We start from the raw sequence: 19,855 nt of genomic DNA, 5'->3' as shown, positions 1-19,855 counted from the left end.
AATGTCAGAATTCCTACTCGGAAAGTCGGACGAACACAGAGGACCCCGAGTTCAGAAAGCAAGATGGCTACGAAGAACATCGACTGTAGTATGCTGTGGGTTTAAAGTTTTTTTTAGCACTTTTGTCTTTTTTGTGTCCAATTTAGTAAGTCATATACACAATACTGTATTACCATTGCTTATAGGCATGTTGCTACAATCCTGTAAAGCGTGAATTACCACGTAATGTGTTGTTTATAAACTGGTACAGCTAAAATTGGCTAGGTCGCTGCTGCTAACAACAACAATGGTCGCTGCTGCTACAAGAACAATGGTCAGTGTTGCTACAACAACACTGCCTAACGTTACAAACCGTAAAACCGTTTACACATAACACAGTTTGGCAAATTTATATTGCAAATATACGTTTGTACTTCCATAGGGCATTGCCCTTTGTTTACACCGCTGGTTCGATTAAAACGTGGTTAACATGTTTTGATACAATCAAATGCGCGGAAACATTAACATACCTTTTCTGCTTTCTGTCATCTTCCTCGAGGTCTCTTAGGTGAAGGGCATACTTATTTTGTAGCTCTAACAAATTACAATTACTTTCCTGGAGGTGTCCATCTTTTTTCCCGACATGTCGTGTTGTGTGTAAAAGGAGCGCATCCAACTCAGATTTCTTGTTTTTTTTTAACGGATATGACGTCGAGCCGAGTGCTTCAACAGAACTAAATTCATCTGAACTGAATTTAACTAATCAGAACATAACAGGCAGAACTGAACTGAAATATACCAATCTACTGAAAATAAATTAATTGAACTAATCTAAACAAAACAGGACAGAACTGAACTGACCCAAACTATACCAATCTACTGAACGTAAATAAGTTCATCTGAACTGAATTGAATTAATCTGAACCAAACAAATCAAAACAGGACAGAACTTAATTAAATTGAACTATACTGAATAAACTGAATAAGTTAGGGATATGTATGAGTACTTGATTAACTGAGTGCTTGTTTAGCTTTAAATATTTTATATATAGTAAAAAAAAACTACTCGAATACTGCAATTTGATTTTCCTTTGCCTGCCGTGGGCAACATTGACTACGTTTACATGGGCACCAGAAAGCAGGTTATTGCTAGAAAGCAGCGTATTGTGAGAAAGCTGCATCCCCGTTTACAAGCTCTGGATAAGCGGCATTCTCTTTACCCCCGTAAACATTAATCCCTCCACCAGTAAGCAGTTTTCTCCACAGCAACGCAATTTTCCCGCGACACTTGTGTAAATGACAAACATGGTATCCGAAGAAGACTTCACTATTTTATTCTCTGTTGCTTCACTTTATTGCCAGATATTCCAGAGTTGTTGCTGTGTTTGTTTCCTTACCTTTCTATCACGGCCTGCAGCAGAATTGTGCTTCAATAGTGGGGTTTCCCTTTACGTAAAACTCCAGGATTCCCTCAATGTATGCATATACCTGAACGTGAGGGACCGTCGATATTTTACATTGTTGTTTATAAATGGGTATAGTTTATAGTGTATGTGCTTTTCCCACTGTACTCCAGAAATATTTTGTTGATTTGTTATTGGGCTCCATCCTATGATGTTTGTTATTCGGTCTGTTCCACGCATATGTGCACGTACTCCTCAAAAACCCATAAGAACGCCGCTTATGTGTTTACATGGCCATTTAAGCAGCTTTCTCCGGGAGAAACCTAGGTGTGTTAAACCACTTTTTCTTAATCCCTTAAACGGCGTAAGGAAATTAGCGTTCTTGTTTATATGATGTTTCAGAATGCAGCTTTCTACAAAAACCCTGGAATAAACCGTTTTCTAAAGTGCATGTAAATGTGGTCAATGAGCATGTTTACATGCATGTTCTTACAACGATTATTGTTAATAAGCCAACAACGCATGCGGTCATGTAAACTAAATAAACCACGTTCCTTTATTGGCGTAAAGGCCATAAATCACTTATGAATAACCTGATCGACATGGGTAGATTTTTGCCCATTACGCCGATTTTGCGTGCCATGTAAACACCTTACCCGGTGTTCTTACCGGCTCATCCAATGTGCGCACGTGTTGAGCGCCAGTAGAGAATAACGTGATTATTTCAAATGTCATGTAAACACAGATTTCTTGCCTTGTCAGATTTTTAAAATAAGTTGATTTTAGAAAGTAATCACCATATTGGTGTGCATGTAAATGGGCTCAAATGAAACTGCTTCTCTCACCTAAATCTTGCCATTACAACTCAATGCACTGGTTGGCGCTGTGAATGCATTATGTTGTTAAAGGAATAGTTCACACAAAAAGAAAATGTAAATTATTTAAAGTGATTGCATCGCTTCAGAAGACCTGGAATGTATGTTTCTACTGTATGTGTAAATGTAAATATTGTTTTGTTTTTTGTCATTTTTGAATCTAGATGTTGTTTATGCATATCGCTAATTGTTTTCAGAAGAAAAACAGGTTTAAAGATTGAAGTTTGAACTTAAAATTTAGAATTCAAGTAATCGATTACTCTTTTTTGTGTGTTAAAGTAAATTACTTGAAATGCCCATTCCTAATGGAATTCATCTGAACTAAATTAAACTTATCTGTACAAAACAGGACAAAATCAAATTGAACTATACCAAAATATTGAACAGAACAGAACTGAATCGAGCTACAAAACTACTGAGCAGAATCGAATTTATCTTAACTAAACAGGATAGAACTAAACTATACCAAAATACTGAATAGAACAGATCTGAATGTAATTGAATTATACCAAACTACTGAAAAGAACAGAACTGAACTAAATTGAATCTGAATCTGAATAAAGAAGAACTGAACTATATTACTGTAAACTGGGGTAAACTGGACTGAACTGATTTAGGCCTGCTGCTGTCAAGGCAAGAACACCACTGAGTAAATACTGAGTAATGAGAGACAGAAGAGAGAAATGCTGAAAATGAAAAAGACTTGTGGAGCACTGAGTACAGGTAATCAGAAGAACAGACAACACTGAGTTCAGTGGCACACTGTCTTCAGGAGTCAATCTTCACAGTCCCAACCATTATTGCCTATCTTAAAAAGAAAGAACAGATCAGCCTCAAGTAATTTCAACAATGTCCTCTCTCTCTCTTTCTCTCCGATACTGCATGTCTGCAAAGAAGGGTGTAATTTATAACCTCTCTCTGCTTTTCGTCTTGAGGTTATTGTGCTATATTTAATGCCTGTGTAATGATGAAAGCAGGTAGTCTAATCCTGGGTGAGAAAATGCCCTGGAGAGAGAGGGAGAGAAAGAGAATGAGATGGAGAGACAGAAAGGCAAAGACATAGAGAACTAGTGTAAGACAAAGTCTGTAAGTAAAAAGATTAAGTAATTTTCACAACTCTTGCCTACTAAATGCTGTGAAATATATGTTGAAAAAATTAAATTAACATTATAAGCATTGCCATGTTGTGCGCAAAATGTTTACTACAGAAACGTCATGGTTACTGGTGTAACCTCCGTTCCCTGATGGAGGGAACGAGACGTTGGTGTCAATGTAGTGACACTAGGGGTCACTCTTGGGAGCCCGAGACACCTCTGGTCTTTGATAAAAGGCCAATAAAAATTGGCGAGTGGTATTTGCATGCCACTCCCCCGAACATACGGGTATAAAAGGAGCTGGTATGCAACCACTCATTCAGGTTTTACGCTGAGGAGCCGATATAAGGTCCGGCCATTTCAGCGGGTAGTTCAGCGTTGTGGCAGGAGGGACCAACGTCTCGTTCCCTCCATCAGGGAACGGAGGTTACACCAGTAACCATGACGTTCCCTATCTGTCACTCACTCGATGTTGGTGTCGATGTAGTGACACTAGGGGTCCCTATACAAAACGCCACAAGGCTGAACTGTGTTACGTGAACTGGTGGTGTGTGGTGGGCAGACTTGCTGTGTGCCTCATAGCCAGCGCACCAGGTCGACACGTAACCTCCCCCAACACAGTTATGAGTGTCAAACGGCCCTTTTTGGGGACAAGTCGACTACCCAGAGATAGAGACAGGCTTAACGCAGTCGTGGCCTCTTTCCCCTTCTCTTTTTCCACTCCCTAAAAAAGAAGGGGGATTATCTGACTGGGCCGCCAGGTCTAGTCGGGGGGTGTCCCTCCCAAGGGGAGGACACCGCGGAGACCACACCTCGCCCCAAGAGAGGGGGGATATTTAAGTGGAAGAATACATCACATGGTCTTTCCAACCATGTGGAGAGCCTTCAAGGTAGATCCTGCCCAATGGGGGAGGAGTTACTACAACATGGAGACTGAGGGGCTCTGCCCAAGGAAGACACAGTTTGCCAGTAGGGAAACGAACTAGCGGAAGATATAGATCGCATGGGGTTAGCCTTACAGGGAACCGCCACATGTGGAGCACCTACCCCAGAACCGGGCTCTTAGTTAGCGCGTGTACTGGGCCGGCAGCGAGTCTCTCCGAAAACTCGACTGCCACAGGGCTCGGAGGAAGTCAACCAGGGAACAACTTTTGTGAACACTACTGGGAATTAACAGCGCACGTCTTCAGCTCAAAAGGAGGTGGAAGGCGCTATGTGCAAGCGATACACCCGGCCGGCTATCCCGGGCTTATCCGCTTGTGTTGCGTGCCACTACCTGGGATGAAACCGGTTCCACCCGGAGGTTGTAGAACCTTGCAAAGGTGTTGGGTGTTGCCCAGCCCGCTGCTCTGCAAATGTCTGTTAGAGAGGCACCTCTGGCCAGGGCCCAAGAAGCCGCTACACCACGGGTAGAATGGGCTCATAGCCCTACCGGGGGCGGCATGTTTTGGGCGAGACATGCCATAGTTATGGCGTCAATGAGCCAGTGGGCGATCCTCTGCTTGGAGACAGCGCTTCCTTTCCGCTGTGCACCAAAGCAGACAAAGAGCTGCTCAGAGATTCTAAAGTTCTGCGTGCGATCCAAATAGATGCGTAAAGTGTGCACCGGACACAGCAACGACAGGGCTGGGTCTGCCTCCTCCTGGGGCAGCGCTTGCAGGTTCACCACCTGGTCCCTAAAAGGAGTGGTGGGAACCTTGGGCACATAGCCCGGTCGGGGGTCTCAGGATCACGTGAGAATAGCCCGGACCGAACTCCAGGCACGTTTCGCTGACAGAGAATGCTTGCAGGTCACCTACCCTCTTGATGGAAGTGAGCGCAGTCAGGAGGGCAGTCTTCAAGGAGAGTGCCTTAAGCCTGGCTGACTGCAAAACTCAAAGGGGGCTCTCTGTAGACCCTGAAAAACTACAGAGGTCCGATGAGGGAACAAGGCGTGGCCTGGAGGGATTCAGCCTCCTGGCGCCTCTTAGGAACCTGATGATCAGATCATGCTTCCCTAAGGACTCACCGTCGACTGCGTCATGGTGTGCTGCTATGGCAGCAACGTACACCTTCAAGGTGGAAGGGGACAGCCTCCCTTCCAACCTCTCTTGCAGGAAGGAAAGTACTGATCTGACTGCGCACCTCTGGGGGTCTTCCTGATGGGAAGAACACCACTTAGCGAACAGACACCACTTAAAGGCATACAGGCACCTCGCAGAGGGAGCCCTAGCCTGAGTGAACGTGTCTACCACCGCAGGTGGGAGACAGCTTAGGTTTTCCGCGTCCCATCCAGGGGCCAGACATGGAGATTCCAGAGGTCTGGGCGCGGGTGCCGGATGGTGCCCCTTCCCTGAGAAAGAAGGGCCTTCCTCAGGGGAATTTGCCTGGGGGGAGCTGTCACGAGGAGCGTGAGGTCCGAGCACCACGTCTGGGCGGGCCAGTAGGGTGCTTACCAGGACGACCTTCTCCTCGTCCTCCCTGACCTTGCACAGGGTCTGTGCGAGCAGGCTCACTGGGGAAAACGCATATTTGCGAATGCCAGGGAACCAGCTGTGTGCCAGCGCGTCTATGCCGAGGAAGGCCTCAGTGAGGGCGTACCAGAGCGGGCAGTGGGAGGATTCTTGGGAGGCGAACAGGTGCACCTGTGCCTGACTGAATCGACTCCAAATCAGCTGGACCACCTGAAGGTGGAGTCTCCACTCTCCCTTGAGGGTAACCTGTTGTTACGGTGCGTCCGCCGGAGTGTTGAGGTTGCCCGGGATGTGAGTGGCTTGCAGCGACTTGGTACCGCTAACTCCGTTGGAGGAGATGGCGGGCGAGTTATGACATACAGCGGGAGCGCAGACCGCCTTGGCGGTTGACATATGCTACCGCTGCCGTGCTGTCTGTCTGAACTAGCACGTGCTTGCCCTGGATCAACGGCCGGAACCTCCGCAGGGCGAGCAGAATTGCCAGTAACTCGAGGCAGTTGATGTGCCAACGCAGCTGCGGACCCGTCTAGAGGCCGGCGGCTGCGTGCCCATTGCCAACAGCGCCCCAGCCCGTTTTGGAGGCGTCTGTCGTGACCACGACGCGCCTGGAGACCAGTTCTAGCGGAACACCTGCTCGTGGAAACGAGAGGTCGGTCCAAGGGCTGAAAAGATGGTGACAGACCGATGTAATGGCCACGCGGTGTGTCCTGTGGCGCCATGCCCGTCTCGGGACTCGAGTCTGGAGCCAGTGCTGAAGTGGCCTCATATGCATCAACCCGAGCGGGGTGGCCACCGCCGAGGATGCCATATGCCCCAGGAGCCTCTGCAAATGTTTCAGTGGAACCGCTGTTTTCTGTTTGAACGCCTTCAAACAGGCCAGCACCGACTGGGTGCGCTCGTTCGTAAGGTGCGCCGTCAAGGAGACTGAGTCCAACTCCAAACCGAGAAAAGAGATGCTCTGAACCGGGAGGAGCTTGCTCTTTTCCCAGCTGACCCGAAGCCCTAGTCGGCTGAGGTGTGAGAGCACCAGGTCCCTGTGTGTGCATAACCCGTCTCGAGAGTGAGCTAAGATTAGCCAGTCATCGAGATAGTTGAGAACGCGAATGCCCACCTCCCTTAACGGGGCAAGGGCAGCCTCTGCGATCTTCGTAAAGATGCGAGGAGACAGGGACAGGCCGAAAGGGAGGACTTGTACCGATACACCTGACCCTCGAACGCGAACCGCAGGAAGGGTCTGTGTCGAGGAAGGATCGAGACGTGAAAGTACGCATCCTTCGGGTCTACCGCCGCGAACCAATCTTGATGCCGGACGCTCGCTAGAATGCGTCTTTGCGTCAGCATCTTGAACGGGAGTCTGTGTAAGGCCCGGTTCAGTACTCGCAGGTCCAAGATTGGCCGCAACCCACCGCCTTTTTTCGGTACAATGAAGTAGGGGCTGTAAAACCCCTTCTTCATCTCGGCTGGAGGGACAGGTTCTATCGCGTCCTTCCGTAGGAGGGTAGCGATCTCCGCGCAAGGTAGCAGCGTTTCCGTCTTTCACCAAGGTGAAGTGGACACCGCTGGACCTGGGCGGATGTCCAGCGAAGTGAATCGTGCAGCCGAGTCGGACGGTCCCGACCAGTCCTCGTGACGGACTGGAAAGCGCAAGCCATGCGTCCGAGTTCCGTGCAAGGGGGACCAAAGGGACAACGTCATCGGATGTACCGGCGGGTGGGGCCTCGCGGCGGGGCGGAGCTTGAGGTGCCACGCCACATCGTGGCCGTGCTGAGTCCAAGGACATCGAAGCACTTACCTGGCTCCTTGTGACCACCCCCGGAACAGCCTGGGACGGGGGAGGAAGAGGCCTGTCCTCATGACCCATGGAGACTGTCACATCGGGGGCGGATTTGTGCCACAGCTGGGCACTCAGGGCGGGAGACCGCCGCTGGAGCGTCAACCTGCCAAATGGAGTGGTGGACGGTGGTCGTGATGCCAGCCGTACACACCGAATATGTGACCCAGGGAACAAGGAAACCACTCTTGCGGAGCTCTTGAGTACTGCAGCCACTTGGGCATGCAGCGCAATTAAATGCAAAAGGTAACAAAAAGAAGATCTGCTTACCAGCTCCAGATCAGCAGGTTTCGTTGTCCCTGGGTCGCCCGTCTCAGGGGCACTTCGAAGACCTCCGTGGGTTCTTCGGTGCCGGCTGTGAGACGGGTGGCGTCGGCTTCCTGCGGTGGGCTCCACGCCGGGGCCGGGCCGGAGGGGCGGGCTGCGGTGGAGCCAGTGCAGTCACCGCAGGGGGACGCCCTCGGTGATGAGTAGATGGGGTGCGGGATCTTGAGCCACGCCAGGGCAGGACAAGCCGGCTAGCATCCATCTACTGCTCTACCATCGAGAACTGCTGGGCAAAGTCCTCGACGGTGTCGCCGAATAGGCCCGCCTGGGAAATGGGGGCAGCAAGGAATCGTGTCCTGTCGGCCTCACCCATCTCGACCAGGTTGAGCCAAAGGTGGCGCTCCTGGACCACTAGTGTGGCCATCGTCCGCCCGAGAGACCGCGCCGTGACCTCCGTCGCTCGGAGAGCGAGGTCGGTTGCTGAGCGCAGTTCCTTCATCAATCCCGGGGCGGAACTACCCTCGTGCAGTTCCTTTAGCGCCTTGGCGGACTTGCAGGAGAGCCATGGCGTGCAGGGCGGAGGCGGCTTGTCCAGCAGCGCCGTAGGCTTTGACCGTCAGAGACTACGTAAACCTACAGGCCTTGGACGGGGGCTTTGTGCACCCGCGCCAGGTGGCGGCGCTCTGCGGGCATAGGTGCACCGCGAGCGCCTTTATCCACCGGGGGATTGCCGAATAACCCTTGGCCGCCCCACCATCGAGGGTAGTGAGAGCGGGGAAGCTGAAAAGATCGGGACCGGGCAGTAAAAGGTGCCTCCCGCGACCTTGTCAGCTCTTCATGCACTTCCGGGAAGAAAGGAACGGGGCAGGGCGTGGCTTTGAGCGGCGCCGCGAGCCCAGGAACCAATCACAGAGCCGCGAGGGTTCAGGGAAGAGCGGTGAAATCCACTCTAACCGACGCTCGCGGCTGTCCGGGAAAGCATGTCGTCATCTCCGCGTCAGCCTGTGACTGGGCGATCGACCCCGAAGGGAGGAGCCCAGCTGAGGCTTCCGACTGGACGAGCCCGCTCTCCGATGCTGCGCTCGAGAGCTCATCACTTTCGCGGGCTCCGAATAAGAGGTCGAACTCGCCGTGAGACGAGCCGGCGGACTCACCCGGAAGCCCGATCGGGGCAGACGAGCGTGCTGGGGAATGGGAGGTCCACGGGAGGATACCCGGCGGAGGCGGTCCCATTGGGGTCCCCAAATCGCCCCCAGTGCTAGCCGCGCTGGCCTCAAACCCGTGGGTAAAAGGACCGAGGCGGGAGCCTCTGGGGTGGCTCGCTTCCTTACGAAGGCGAGCCGCGACCGCAACGTTGCCATGGACACATTCTCGCAATGAGAATGTGACCATCCATGAACGCTGTCTGGATCGCCCACTGGGTCATTGATGCCATCGTTATGGCATATCAGGCTCAGGACGTGCCACCCCCTGCGGGGTTACGAGCCCACTCTTCCAGGAGTGTGGCGGCCTCCTGGGCCCTGGCCAGTGGCGCCTCTTTGGCAGACATCTGCATAGCAGCAGGCTGGGCAGCACTCAACACCTTTGCGAGGTTCTACAATCTCCGGGTTGAGCCAGTCTCGTCCCGTGTATTGGCAGGCACAAGCAGGTAAGTTCCAGGAAAGCTGGCCGGGTGTACCACTTGCGCATAGCACCTTTCCCCTCCCTTGAGGTGAAGACATGCACTCTTGACTCCCAGTCGTGTTCACAGACTGTGATCCCTGGATGACTTTCCTCCTTAGCCCTCTGGCAGTTGAGTTTGCGGAGAAACTTGCTGCCGGCCCAGTACGTGCGCTAATGAGACCCTGTACTGAGGTAGGTGCTTCACATGTGCTGGTTCCCCGAAGGCGACCTCATGTGATATCTTCCGCAAGGTCGTTTCCCTGTTGGTAAACTGCGTCTTCCTTGGGCAGAGGCCCCTCTGCCCCCGGTCGCCATGCTTTGTAGAATCTCCTCCCCCATCGGGTAGGACCTACCATGGGACCTCTCCACATGACATACTTCTGACAAGACTCGGTAAGACCATGTGATGTATTCCACTCAAAACAACCCCCCCCCCCTTTTTGGGTGGGGTGTGGTTTCCGCAGTGTCCTTCCCTTGGGAGGGACACCCCCCGACGTAGACACTTATGGTTCCCAGTCGGTTAACAAATTCCACTCTTTTTGGGGAGAAAAGAGAGGAAAAGAGGCTAGGCTAGGCTGTCCCTATTGTTGGGCAGTCAACTTGTTCCTGAAGGACTGTTCGACGCTCATAAGAGCGTTGGGGAGGTTACGTGACAGCCTGGTGCGCTGGCTATGAGGCACACAGCGGTCTGCCTGTTACGCACCGTCACCTCACGTAACACAGTTCAGATAGTTTTGCCATTTTGCATAGGGACCCCTAGTGTCACTACATCGACACAACGTCGAGTGAGTGACAGATAGGGAATGTCATGGTTACTGTCGTAACCTCTGTTCCCTGATGGAGGGAACGAGACGTTGTGTCCCTCTTGCCACAATGCTGAACTACCCGCTGAAATGGCCGGGACGTGGTCTCAGCTCCTCAGCACAAAACCTGAATGAGTGGTTGCATACCAGCTCCTTTTATACCCATATATCTGGGGGAGTGGCATGCAAATTCCATTCGCCAATTCCCATTGGCCATTTTTCAAAAAAGCAGAGGTGTTTGGGGCTCCCAAGAGTGACCCCTAGTGTCACTACATCGACACAACATCTCATTCCCTCCATTAGGGAAAGGAGGTTACGAGAGTAACCATGACGTTATGCATTTCATACTCTTACCAACTCTTCATGGAAAAGTTAGAATATTGTGCTTAATCTGAAGTCTGAAGCCCAGCTTAGTCTAAAGCTCTGTTGTCGGGTAGACTGATTCTACATCAGTGATTAAAAAGCATCATGTAACAAGAACTGAGCTTCCTACTTGATCAGGGTGCTTGGTTTAAAGGCTTTAAAAGAAAGAAAAAGAACAGGGGAGAAGGAGAGAGAGAGAGAGAGAGAGAGAGAGAGAAGGGAGCACTATTAAGAGTAAGAGATGGGAGATCGAAGTGGCAAACAATTGAGCCACAGGCATGGAGACACCAGAGCGTCCAGATCCCATGGACTGTTCTATTCAAATGCCCTGTGCTCACTCGTTCTCTCTCTCACACACACAAAGAAAGAGGCGTTATCTCAGAGGACATATGCTATGAGTTTATACTTGCACACGCTGAGTGTTTCAAACAGCCTCTGGCTGCCACTAACATGCAGGTTTAGTTAAATTTCTGTCGACAGCCAAATCTTGATCCTTTCACACAGACCTAAGTCAATTTGTGAGATATGTCTCATAGTTGGATTGACAAAGGAAAGCCGTGGAGAGGTGCTCAAATGGAGTTTAAACAGCACACCTTTTTAAAGGATGGTTTATGCTGATTTGATGCTGGTCTAGCTGGTGGATCAGCATACAATGCTTTTAACCCTTTAAGCCCGGGGGCCTGCGAGAAAACAATAAATTAAAATATTAATAACTGAAGTCTTGACCAACACAAAACAGGTATAGTTTCAAAGCTTAGAAGCTGTACTTTACAATGCATGTAAGCATTATCACCAAAACTGAACAAGTGCTTTGAAATTTGCAGACAAATCAGAAGTTCAATTTTGATAATTTATATATATATATACATACATACATACATACACTACCGGTCAAAAGTTTTGAAACACTCATTCTTTATTATAATTTTTTTTTCACATTTTAGAATAAAAGTCATTAAAACTATGGAATAACATAAATGGAACAATGGGAATTATGTTGTGACTAAACAAAATCCAAAATAAATCAAAACTGTGTTATATTTTAGCATCTATATAGTAGTCACCCTTTGCCTAGAATTTGAAGACATGTACTCTTGACATTTTCTCAACCAACTTCTTGAGGTATCACCCTGGGATGCTTTTTAAACAATATTGAAGGAGTTCCCGTCTATATGCTGGGCACATATTGGCTGCTTTTCTTTATTATTTGGTCCAAGTCATCAATTTCAAAAACTGTTTTTTTTAATTTATTTTTTTTAATTAAATTTTAGATTTATAATGAAACAAATTAATATGGTGGCACAATTATATTTTTGTCTATAAAACTAATTTCAAACATTTAAGCATACACCTTCAGATCAAAAGATTTTTAAGATCATGGGAAACATTTCGGTGAAGTGTTTCAAAACTTTTGACCGGTAGTGTGTGTGTGTGTGTGTGTGTGTGTGTATATATATATATATATATATATATATATATATATATATATGCACTGTACATATTATTGTAATCGGTAAAAACATCAAATAGCCATGTCATACAGTATGTTGTTGGAAAGCTCTCAAACAGTAGAATACAAACAGACTATTTGTTTTACTCACAATACGATGACATACGTTTCATGTGAACAGGTGTTGCTCACATGCCGCATTTTCACGGATAACTTCACAATAAATAAACAGAACATAAAACATCACATACTTTTACTTAGAGGAGGTGATTATCTTTTAAAACGAGCCCACACACAAGTAATCTAATGCATAGATCATTAGACAACCCACACAAAGCACAATGCACACACAGCATCTGGCTATCTGGCTACAAACACGATAGCTTTCCTGGATCAGATGACGTCATCAGAAACCAATCGGTTTGGGTTCAAATTGCTCCAACCAGTGATGAAAGTCCTCCATATTTCGGCAGAGAGTATGCCACTGAAACAGGAAATCTTTAAAAACACCCTTAGAGCTTAAATGCTTTATAAGCTAAACTGGTCAATATTCAGCCTGATCTCATGAAAAGTACGTGACTATGCGGCATTTTTGCAAAATTACATTACGTGGTTCAAAACATGTATTGCGGCAGTTCCGAGGTCCAGTGTCCACTTTGTGGTGCTAAGTTAAATATTTTTCCAAACAGATGAGGTTTTGAAGGTTAATGCTACATCGAGTTTTAAACCAACAAAACCTGCTTTCCTACCATAAACCTTAAACCTAAACCTAACTGAAAGCAATACAAGCAAATGTGAGATGAAACATGCAATTGCTGATGAACTATGCCATTTTGTGGTGCTTCTGAAGGAGCGGGGTAGGCTACGTATATGTATATAAAAGTGTTTTGATGTCACAGCATTGTGTGAGGAACAGAGCGAAAAGTGTTTATGAACTGAGAATCTGCTGTTGTACTAGTGATTTGTGTGAAAGTGAATAAAAGGCGCTGTAGTGCCTCTAATGTTCATTTCGCCAGGAAACTGCTGCGATATGTACAACAAGCCACATAAAAATCATTTTGCAAAAATGTAGGTACAGTATAGTGATTCTATAGCCCTATTCGGACGGCAGTTATTTTACATGGGGACGTGAGGTAATTCCAGCATTTACAGGGGGTAGTCAGTGATTTTATTGCCATCCGAATCCAAAATGTCGGTGTTTTTCTCCCACCTCCCATGAGAAAATTCCCGGCCAAATTACCTACTGTTGTTTGACAAACACCAAGGTCGTGTGGTAATTTAATTACCGTCTGAATCCACATCTCTGAATTTATAATCCAAAAGCCATTTTGGAAATCCTTTTTGACCACTACTAAATGCCGTATGTTTGCGCTGCACATGGTAACAGCTCTGGCGGTAATGGACAGTTGTGAACGTTGCAGGATTGTGTAACAGATATTTTTTAAATAATTCACAATAATAAAATTACGTCGCTGCTCCACCACAGTGAGTGGGAACTCTTAAGTAAAAGGGAAAGAAAAATGAGAGCCAGATCACGTAAACTTTTGAAATGGTCCATTATTATGGCAGCAATGTAATAAAATTGTAATATATCACATTTTAATGTAGAAACGTCTAAATACATTTATACATAGGGCTTGCATGACTACTCGTTTATACGGATCGAGTAATCCCAGAAAAGATGCCGGGTTAATGTTTATCTTTTTTTTTAATTTCCACCTCTATTGGGTTGAAAAGATGCACCAAGTTATTCATTAAAACATCTCCTTTTGTGTTTCACATGAGAAAGTCATATGGGTTTGGAATTATATAATGGTGAGTAAATTATGACATAATTTTCATTTTTGAGGGAACTATCCCTATAACTCAGTTTACACTTGTTGACTTCCACTGGGACTGGGGGTCAGTTTTATGTTAAGGCAGCAAACATCTGGAGATTAATTTACTGTAATTCATTACTAGAAATCTGAAATCCAAAAGAGTGGATGTATTTTTGAGATGAATATTAGCCTTCAACCCTCAGTGAATGAACAATCAGAGTGGACACAACAGAGAGTCGTAGCACTTAACAAAGTTCTCTGTCCTATATGCTGGAATGTGTTCCATTTAAAACTGTGGGAGTCAGTGTTAAAATGGACCTGCAGTGAGAGCAGACACACGTTCCAGTAGCTGAAGAGAATAAATAGGTCTTAGTCATTCTAAAGCCTCGCTAATGCAGCATCTTTGCCTCTCGCAAACACTGACTCACACATCAAAGGCTGTTGTGGGGCATTGCTCCGCCTTCTCCCCTGCTGAATATGCATGATGTGTTAATTCCTCAGCCACGTAAAATGGAAGGTCGAAACAAAAGCGGCATGCGCCCGGCCCGAACGTGCACAAGTTGCTCGCTGAGAGGCTGCAGTATATGGGTTATGTGTGCCATACATAGAAACGCCTTAGATGATCCAACCAAGGTGATTTTTAAAGCACTTACACTCCTATAGGAACCTGTGTCCAATGTAAAGTCAAAAAACGAGAGAATATACTTTAAATACAAAAATCCTGTTATCATATACAGAATTTACCCACATGTTGCTCCAAGCCCCTGTGACATTCATTCTTCTGTGGAACACAAATGAGTTGTATGGAAATGCAATGAAAGTGAATGGTGAGCGAGGGAAGCATCCTCCCTAACATCTTTTGTTTTTCATAGAAACAAGAAGAGAGTCATATTGGTTTGGAACATAATGAGGGTGTTTAAATGATTGGTCATTTTTGGCTGAACTATCCCTCTGAAGGTAGATTAATACTCACACACAACATACATATTTGGATATACACATATCAGTGTATGATAAATGTGTTATATTTACATATATATTCTTAAGATCTGCTTGCTAAATTAAGCTAAAAATAATACTTGCTGTTTTCAATTTGGGAACCAGGCCAAAAGTCCCACTTTGCTTTATGTTACATTATATGGAGCTTACATTACTGCAAAAGGCACAGAGGACAAGGAAGGACCAAAAAGCTGTAATAATCAGAAAATTATGGCTCTTCAAAAATGCTCCTTCAAGCATAACATTAGACAACGAATGCACACAAGCACCTTGCCTATACACACTAATAGGCAGAAGCCTTGGTCAGGCACAATTAAGGAACTAAACCATCCCCCTCATACAGACATTCAAAATGAGCCATTAAAAATGTACTGACTGTTCAGGCTAGAACACGCTTTCTCAGCTGCATGTCACCCAAACTGGGTCAACTTCCCTCCCTTCCGCCTCTTATTTTTTCTCTTTCTCTCTCCCTCTTTTTCTTTCTTCATCCTTCCCACCGTTTCTCTCTCCATCCCACCCTTTCTGCTTCTAGAGTCCTGAAAGCACTGTTCTCTGCCTGGGAATATTTGCCTTGCTACGGCGCAAAAGCATGCAACAGGAGCTCGCACTGCTCTCTGTCTCTGTCTCTCTCTCTCTCTCTTCATCTCAAAATAGGCACCTCATAGATACACAGACCTCATTATGAATGACTGAAAGGCCTCATGAATTATTTGAATCTTCCACTGTCTGCCAGATACTTCTCTCTCTTGAATTCTATGTAAATAACGACTGTTACCTTTCCAACACGAATAATCATTATTTAATTAATAATCATTATTTAAGGTCTAATGACCTCTTCTGGGAGAGATTCAGGGTTAACAATGACAAAACACAGAGGTTACATGTTTAACCTCATGCTGATGTGAATTTCATTTGTTCAAGCCTAAGGGTATGTTACAGTATACCTTCAGTCTGTGACTCAGCTATACCCACAGGAAAGAAAAATCACAAACCAGATCCCTTTAATGTCTCAATTGTTGTTTCTACTAGACAGCAATGAGATTACATGGAAATCAAATGGAAACTTTTGATTCCATTTCCTCCTCCTCAGATTTTTCTCTTGAGAAAAGATCTCACGTGAGTCTCCTCTAGAGTTTCAGATGATATCTCAACATTTTCATAAACTGTGCTCAGATTTGCCAAGATTTGCAATCTAAAGTCAAATTTTTTCAAGACCAAATTATCTGAGCTATGTTTTCCACGTTAATTTTCTATCTCTATACTTTTGTTGTGTCACCAATTGTCTCAATTGTGTCTGTGTTTTTCTCAGGAATTTAAGACATTATGGCATATGACATTATACAGTATGCTGTAGTATAGCTGTAAATACCTCAACATCTCCTTAAGATCTTCTCCTTAAGAGTAAACACTGTATATGAACTCCGAGCATAAAGACAATGTTGTTGTTTTTTTCACAATGTCTGATCTCATAAGAGGTAACACCCTCTCAAGGTGGCTGTGTAACAACTATAAAATAAAAATAAAAATAAACTTTCTCTCTCTTTCTCTCCCTCTCTCTGAGTGCCTAACACCTACTTGTAGCTACTGAAGTGTGTCTGAGCAAAGTTAGCCTGCAGACATGACTTTTCAAGACCTCCACCTACACCAGTATGGACATCTACACAAATCCTGGAAAGTATGTCCTTTCTGGATAATAAAATCACCAGATGGAAAAGCATGGCTTATTTTACAGGTGTCAGGGTTGCACTGTTTGAAAAGAAAGCATACACATAGACAGGTTCTTTTGGAACCACAGAAAAGAATTGCTTTCAATGAGCGCTTTTCTCAAATTGAGCTGAACTTGTGGAGTTGAAACCCCTCGTTTCTGAAAGATTATTGGAGATTTGGGCTTCTTTAAATTTTCATCAGAATCGTTGGGTAAGGAAAAACTCAGGATTTGATAAAATTTATTACATTTCATGGATCACAGTTATTGTTACCTCGTCTGCTCTAATAAGACCTAATTGGCCCGCAGCTGTTATTGGTAGATATGAGATTTTTTATGGAGCAATCGCACAAACTCTGATCACAAACGACTGATTTTAATTTCCAAAGTGAAATTGCTTTGACAGATGAGGACTAATTTGATCTAAAAATGATCTTATACCACCATGGAAGATCTAATGGGACAAACGGGACCCCGTCTCCACCACCGCTGTGCATACCAGTTGTTTGTGAAATGATATGCAAATACAAATATTGTAATACTTCTAAAATGATCTCTTTGCATTTATTTGGAATGCAGTAACTTATTCAATCAAAACAGGTTAAGTTTGAATATTGAATATGATGATATTGAAATCAAATATTTTTTGTTGTATATGTGGACCAGTAATTTAAGCAGTAAAGATGTATATTGCATGTCTGATGGTAGTTTTATTTTTATATGCCACATTTCTCAGGCTTTAGAAGTGTGTTAAACATGTGAGGATGTGTATTCATCAACCTGTTACATGTCTGACAAAATTGTCCAGCCTAATTGAAATTAAAACTGTTTGATTTCTTCCCTGTAAACCATATAAATCCCTTTATAATAACTTTTATTAACATTAACAAACATTATTGCATTATTGATGGCTTAAAAGATTACTAAAACTAGAGTGTTGCTCATATCCTCCATTGAAAGCTGTTGCTCTAAAGAACCTGGAAGCGCACTTGCCTGTGGTGTGACGTCATGGTAATTTAATCTATAGATTTATATGATTTTAAAGGAATAGTGCACCCAAAATGAACATTCTGTCTTGCATTTATTCACCCTCATGTTGTTCCAAGCACATATGACTTCATTTCTTCAGTGGAGCACAAAAGGAGACATTAGGCAGAATGTTAGCCTTAGTCACTATTGACTTTCATTGCATCTTATTCCCATAAAATGATAGTAAATGGTAACTGAGGCTAACATTCTGCCTAACATCTCCTTTTGCATTCCACTGAAGAAATAAAATCATAGGGGTTTGGAAAAACATGAGGGTTAGTCAATGACGACAGTGGGACTATCTGTTTAACAAGTAGATGGGGGAAGTGCTTGGAAAAACAGTTGTTATTTTTGCAATTCCCTTTGGTGATGCTACTGGCACAGAGATAACACACTTCACCTTTTAAGAATAAGTTTCCCTGATCCTATCTTGCTTTAATAGCCTCTGATCTAATCACTCAGATGACACCTAGACAGTTTAAGCCATCGCTGATTGTAACTTAAAGGAGATTGATTTTTGGACACGTTCCAGAAAGAAAACCAGTAATGACACTAATAAGCAGATTCTTTGACTAAACCCAATCCATTAATCCATTTTATTCTGGAATCAAGCTTGCCCTGAGTTTTAAAAGTAAAGCTACTGGAGATGAGTGTAGGTGTGGAGTGTGCAGTATGTGATTTGTCAGAGTGCTGAGGACCTCAGAGTACACTTGGAGAGTGCAGCAGACACAGGAATCACTCAAGGGATGCTGTGATCCTAAAGCAGAGAGACAGGGACGAAACAGCAACAGGTCAACATGTGCGGCCCCTCGCACAGCTGTCTCCGGTTAAATAATGGCTCCTGCTGATCCCATCCTGCTAGCACAATTACCCAGAGCTCCGGAGACCAGAACGCAGACGCTCAGAATGCTTGGATAATGATTCCAAGTAAATTGATGACACTGGTGGCCTCGATTGCACAAGCTAAATTAACCTGAGCAAGAGAGTTTGGAGCCCTTCACTGAATGAGAGCTGAACAGATACGGATGAGGACCAAACTGCAAACAGTAAACAGTTTATCTTGCATCCTGTCACTAAAATTAGGCATCCCTCACATTAAGCAGTAAAACAAATGCTTATTTATACAGACTGCTAACATTCATGTGGTGTGTGCCGATCAGTACAAACAAGAATGGATAAGCATCATGCAGGTTTTCATATTCACCATGAAATCTGTTGATTTGGGTTAATAAAAGTGCAAAGTTTGCATGGCTAAAATGTCAACTTAAAGAAAACTCACTGCTTAAATTGTTCCCTCTGGCTTCATTATTGCCAATCCATTATTTTCATTTTATAAGCTTTTGTTGTTACATTAAAAGCAACTAATTTCTTCTGCCAGGTTGGAGATATTGAACTGTAAACAACCATAGCAAGTTTTCCCCTATCCCATCTCTTGGACGTGTTGTTTCGTCAGTGCGTGTGCATTGATTTCATTCACCAAGATTAATTGGCCTCTTTAATAGGCTAATTTCACAGAGAAATGACAATAATCAGGGACAAACAAGCAACAGACTGGATTTGTTTACTTTGCCTTTATTATGAAGTGCTTAAAATGCCTTGTGTCTTGTGCTTACATCATTTGAACATTGGCTCAAAAAGGTGCAGGACATTTTTTTTTCTTCAACAGAGGTTTAGTGGATTCATCTACAGTAAAAAGGGTTTTCCTCTTCAAATGAGTATCTACATGAAGATAATCTCACAAACCGAGCTGTTAAGATATTCCTCTTTCAAAGTATAAAAAAGAAGATTGAGCTAGGTGACATCTACCTGAATCTAGGATTTTTGTGCTACTTATTTAAGGATTTCTACAATGAAGTGTAATCTCAGGGACACCCAAACTGAAGAAAATTAAGTTTCACCTTGCCTCGATCAGCACCTGAAAAGCAGTGTGTCTGAGTGCATTGCAGATACGCTATGCAGATGGTACACCTTCCTTTCACACCTATCCTTGCTTGTCCTTGCGTGTCCCTTTGAATTAACCTCAGAAAAGCCATTACAGTTCCAGAGAGGGCGATCCACACTTCCAGAGAATGGTTCTAAATTGCTTAGAGTGGAGTTATAGCACTTTGGGCCTACATCCTAA

This window comes from Myxocyprinus asiaticus, chromosome 16, assembly GCF_019703515.2.
Source record: "Myxocyprinus asiaticus isolate MX2 ecotype Aquarium Trade chromosome 16, UBuf_Myxa_2, whole genome shotgun sequence".
NCBI classification, from domain to species: domain Eukaryota; kingdom Metazoa; phylum Chordata; class Actinopteri; order Cypriniformes; family Catostomidae; genus Myxocyprinus; species Myxocyprinus asiaticus.
Note: the sequence above shows the minus strand (reverse complement) of the source record.